Here is a 6,339-nt window from a genome sequence, read left to right as displayed (position 1 = left end):
TATTAACAAGTTCTTGCATTTTAATGACTTGAATTCCAGGGTTTGTATTTTTAGGTCCTGAAATTTAACATATCTGTTTATTTAAGCTGTGAATATTTCAACGAAAAATATTTCAAACACGTTTTCATACTTAAAAATTCAATAATTCATAATCAATTTTCAGATTTCACTTACAAAATATTCAATACCCTTTAAAAATACGATGTATAATATTCAAAAGGTCATTTTCAGTTCATTTTATTTCAGTTCTAATATTCGCTTCCATAAATTCAGTGGATCAAATTCGACTGATAAAATTCAACTTTACATCCGGGAACTGCAGGAGAAGCAATAGATTGCAGAGTGAAGATCGCCAGCTGCTCTAGCTTTCACCAGCAGGTGGAGATGGAATAATGTAAGATTTTTAACCCAGTAAACAGGTGAGAAAAAGGCTAATAAAGGCAAAAAAGTAGCATTTAATTTTAATATCAATGCCTTGGACATTATAAATAATAAAAAGTATGAGTAAAATGAGTAAATGAGGTTTTAGTCATCTATATTTGCCCTTATGTAACGGAAGCCAGCTGGTGATCGCGTAAAGCTGACTCCTTGGATCCAGGGACAGACGTTGTTCTGCAATCTTATCGGAGCTTGTCTCCCATGCTGGCTCGTTACCTGCTCGGACCGGTGCGGTTACTTGCACATAAACCGTCTTTTGATGAATATGATGTTAAGGGCTAAGAACAATTACGAACAAAGATTTTCAAAACCAGAGAGATTTTATGAGAATGTCACAAAACAGTTTACTTGGAAATGTTAAACAGAGTTCAGGTATGATTTAAGGTTGGTTATGGATGGGGCGTCTGATTTAAAATAATTTAATATAATGTGCGAATGCATTAAAGGAGCGTCTTCAGTTATTATTTAAACGCAGCTATGTCAGGATTGGGATAGGTTATAATTTCATTATTTAAATTATGATTGTTATTATTATTAGGTTATTTAATGACATGTATTTGGGCTATTGCGCTTAAATAAGTCATCCGTGATTCTAAATTAATATTTCTATTTATCCTTTTTAGCTATCACTTTGGTATCGTCTTTCTCTTCTTTTTTTTCGATTTTTTTGGGTTCTGCCACGGTTAAACGTTTGCAAAATGTCTTTAGTTTGTCCAGATTATCGCTTTTCCTCTAAAATAGAGACAAAAGGAAAATGAAAAATGAATGAATTAATGAATGAATGAAATAATTGACGTTTTCATGCATGTGCGGTGCGGCTTGCTCACGACAAATTCGAACGAGTGGCCGCGAGCTCCGGTGGCCGGTCAGAGCCAGCGCCGCATATCAAACTGATTAAGAGATGCTGGATGGCTGCCAATATATGAATTCTTCCAAAGTTTCAGATGATATCTGGGCGTGTGCATAATAATGTAAAATGAAAGTGAAAGTCATGACATTTGGCCAAGCATAAGAATAGCCTACAAGAGTGTTTCAATTATTATATTAATCATGACATATGTCATGCTTGGGCTTATATGAATAACACCTGGCTGTTTACCATGTCCGAAAGTGGAGCTGACGTCGGCGAGAAATTGCTTGTATAATTGTAAAAAGAGTGATGAATATTAATGGATTTCTTATATCTGTCATTTCTGATAATATAATTGATTAGTGTGAGCTTATGAGTTTCCAACACAGCAAAAATGCATCCAGAATCCTAAACCAATAACTTTGTCAAGCAAAAATTATGATTTTATAGGCTACTGATTTTTTTTTAAACAATAAAAAAGAAACTATTAGCTACCCTAGCAATTGTTTATTTAAATATGATCATCTCAAAATATAAAATAAAAACATAATGGTTTGACTTTGTGAAATCATAAAACAGACTTGCAAAAAAGAGTTAATAGAATAAATGAGCAAATACATTCTCTCCAGTAGATGGCGATTAAAGCTCAGTTATACCCCATGAGGATGAACATTGAGCTGCATTGCAGGAATCCCTCAACCACGCATGTCAAACCACGCATTCTAAACATAATCTTATGAAACTAGCTCAAGTGACAACTATATTAAATTTAAACCAGTTTAAATAAGTTTATATGTTTAATAACTGCAAAAAATATCAACATTGCTAATCATAAAATACAAACGGTCGCTGCAAAGTTATAAATAACGGTTTTCTCATTTAATACTGAAAACAAATTAAAGTCAGTTACAACTGCCTATTATCAAACCACAGGCGACTCATTTTATTACTTATCATTGGCTGCGACATTGCCACTTTTGCGTTCATACCTTTTTTTCGCCTATAGGTTTTTAAATGATGAAAATGTATAACCTATCCCAATCCTGACATAGCTGCGTTTAAACAGCGCAAACATTACTCCTTATAGTTATGCCATATTAGACGGTTCTGTGTGAACAACTGAAGACGCTCCTTTAATGCATTCGCACATTATATTAAATTATTTTAAATCAGACGCCCCATCCATAACCAACCTTAAATCATACCTGAACTCTGTTTAACATTTCCAAGTAAACTGTTTTGTGACATTCTCATAAAATCTCTCTGGTTTTGAAAATCTTTGTTCGTAATTGTTCTTAACCCTTAACATCATATTCATCAAAAGACGGTTTATGTGCAAGTAACCGCACCGGTCCGAGCAGGTAACGAGCCAGCATGGGAGACAAGCTCCGATAAGATTGCAGAACAACGTCTGTCCCTGGATCCAAGGAGTCAGCTTTACGCGATCACCAGCTGGCTTCCGTTACATAAGGGCAAATATAGATGACTAAAACCTCATTTACTCATTTTACTCATACTTTTTATTATTTATAATGTCCAAGGCATTGATATTAAAATTAAATGCTATTTTTTTTGCCTTTATTAGCCTTTTTCTCACCTGTTTACTGGGTTAAAAATCTTACATTATTCCATCTCCACCTGCTGGTGAAAGCTAGAGCAGCTGGCGATCTTCACTCTGCAATCTATTGCTTCTCCTGCAGTTCCCGGATGTAAAGTTGAATTTTATCAGTCGAATTTGATCCACTGAATTTATGGAAGCGAATATTAGAACTGAAATAAAATGAACTGAAAATGACCTTTTGAATATTATACATCGTATTTTTAAAGGGTATTGAATATTTTGTAAGTGAAATCTGAAAATTGAATATGAATTATTGAATTTTTAAGTATGAAAACGTGTTTGAAATATTTTTCGTTAAAATATTCACAGCTTAAATAAACAGATATGTTAAATTTCAGGACCTAAAAATACAAACCCTGGAATTCAAGTCATTAAAATGCAAGAACTTGTTAATACGGTGTATTATTTTTTTCAGTTTGTGATATTCAACAAGCTTTTTAATTCAAGACTTTAGGCATTGATTTTGTTCCATAGGTATGCACGTGATTTTTTGTGTGAATCAAAGGCAGTCGGGATTTCATCACTCGCCCCCAGAAAAACAAACAGGACACGAGGAAATCTGCATACCACAAGCAAACACATGTAAACCCTGAAACAGAAACTGGTGGTCAGTTGTGTTAAATGCCTTATAAAAATCAAAAAACAAAACGAGAGCCTTATAATGTAATACGTTTAATGCCATCTTAATATTTGAACTAATATGATGTTTGCTATAAAACGAGTTTAGGTTGTCACTTAAACCACTTTTTAGTGGTTTCATTTATTTATTTAAATTTTAATTATGCCTGTTTTTCCTGTAATTGTAATGTACGAATGCACTATTAAAAAAGACACAAGGACATCTGAATAAACTTATTTTAAACAAATACTTTATGTAAAACCTTGTTGCGGAAACTGTTGATTAATTGTAGTAAAGTCCTTATAAAAATCAAGAAACAAAATGAGAGCCTTTGGTTATAATCTAAGTCTAAAAACAACCTAATATTTTAACTAAAATGGTGTTTTGCCATAAAGCCAGATTGGGATTAATTTATTAGGTCACTGAAAACCCCCTTTTAGTGGACCCATTTGTATATTTATTAAAAAAAAATCAATTATTTTTTAATCTTTTGTTTTTGATGCCTGTTTTTGTAATTTACAAATGCATAATAAAAAAAGACTCAAGGAAATCTGAATAAACTTATTTCCAAAACCAAACATATACAGTATGTAAACCCTGTACACAGAAACTGGTGATCAATTGTGCCAAAAGCCTTATAAAATTAGTTTTTTAGGTCACTGAAACCACTTTTTAGTGGTTCTATTTATTTATTTATTTGAATTTTAATTATCTTTGGATCTATTGTTTTTGATGGCTGTTTTTCTGTAATTGTATTTTACAAATGCACAATAAAAAAATAAAAATAAAAAAAAACACACAAGGAAATCTGAATAAACTTATTTCCAAAACCAAACATGTATGTAAACCCTGTAATCTTATAATGCCTTATATAAATCAAGAAACAAAAGCATAAAGATAGTTATTATCTATTAAGTCTAATACCAACCTGAACTAATATTGTGTTTGCTATCAAGTCAGTTTGACATTAGTTTATTAGGTCACTGAAAACCACTTTTTAGTCTGTTGTAAGTGATTATGAATCTGTATTTGGTGTCATGTAAATGTCTTTCTTTTTTTATTATTTTGTTTTTGTACTTTTATTAAAATTTAAATTACCTTTGGACCTTTTTTTATTGCCTCTTTTTCCCAGTTATCGCAATTTACAAATATTCACAATAAAAAGACACAAGGATGAATATATTTATTTCCAAAACCAAACATATGTAAAGCCTGTAATAGAAACTGGTTATCATGTTACAGGTCCCAGCCGCTGAACTCCAGCAGATTAAAAGTGCCTGAATTATCAGGAGAAACAAAATCACATTGAGACTTCAGTGTCTTTCCCCAGGTGCAGCTTAGTAGCATCTATTTATTAACAGTCATATTATAGCAAACAAATCCTCACAAATCATGTTTCATTTATTCAAACACACAGTTTTGTTCTCTTTGTTTCTCTCTTTTTACAATAATGAGGTCTTCAAATACGTATACACTGTACTCTCTCATCATAACACAAATATTATACCTTCTGTATATTTATCAGTAGGACACAGAATACACTTTAAATTCTGTCAACCATCTTTCTCATTTTTCTTTCTGTAAACATCTCTATATAGAACCATTTGCCATAAAAATACTAAACTCACCGAACAATCATGCATCTGCTAACAGAATAATAATTATTTGTATAATTTAAATTGTAACAGTTACACCTGACACCAATTACCAATGTTACTCTCTACTCTCATAAACTTTGTACATTAACAAATATATAACCAATATATACAAATAATAAGTCATCTTCTGTTCAATTATCACATACTGAGTAAAAAACATATCATTTACTGGGGAGTCCGTTATAACAAACTCAGACCAAGTGTCATATTACTGGTACTTTCACTGTTCTCAATTAACAACTGTAAATAAGCTTATTCACTTTAAAAACACATAGAAAATGTGTACTGACATGTTTTTACATGAATTATAATCAACATATTCACATTTTATGAAACATATCTGAATTATCAGGAGAAACTAAATCACATTGAGACTTTTCTCAATTATATATTTTATTACATATTATATAATATTTCCAAAACCAAACATATGTAAACCCTGTGACAGAAACCGCTGATCAGTTGTGTCAAAAGCTTTATAAAAACCAAGAAATAAAAGTATAAAAAAAGTCTAATCTATTAATTCTAACACCAACCTAATATTTAAATTAATATGGTGTTTTGCCATAAAGCCAGCTTGTGATATGTTTATTAGGTCACTGAAAACCACTTTCTGTTGTAAGCGATTATGAATCTGTATTTGGCGTCTTGTGAATGTCTGCCTTTTTTTCTTTTTATTTGAATTAAATTTATTTGTTTTTGATGCCTGTTTTTCCTGTAATTGCAATTTACAAATGCACAATTTAAAAACAAAGACACAAAGAAATCTAATACACATCTATTAGTTGTTTCAAATAAACAATGCACTTGTCAAATATAGCACGATGCCCTATTTTATTAAAAATGACCGAAAGTTAATTTAATATGGCTGTTAAATGATTATCACAGCGTGACAGATTTAGTTGAACCATTGCAGTACATTTAACAGCCACTAGACGGCATTTCTTAGCCTCTAAACCAGGGGTGCTCAATCCTGTTCCTGGAGATCTACCTTCCTGCAGATTTCAGTTGCTACCCATATTAAAAACACCTGCCTGTAATTATCAAGTGGTGTTCAGGTCCTAATTAATTGGTTCAGGTGTGTTTGATATGGGTAGCAACTGAAATCTCCAGGAACAGGATTGAGCACCCCTGCTCTAAACAGAAACAATGC

The sequence above is a fragment of the Danio rerio genome, chromosome 19 (genome assembly GCF_049306965.1).
Source record: "Danio rerio strain Tuebingen ecotype United States chromosome 19, GRCz12tu, whole genome shotgun sequence".
Lineage (NCBI taxonomy): Eukaryota > Metazoa > Chordata > Actinopteri > Cypriniformes > Danionidae > Danio > Danio rerio.
Note: the sequence above shows the minus strand (reverse complement) of the source record.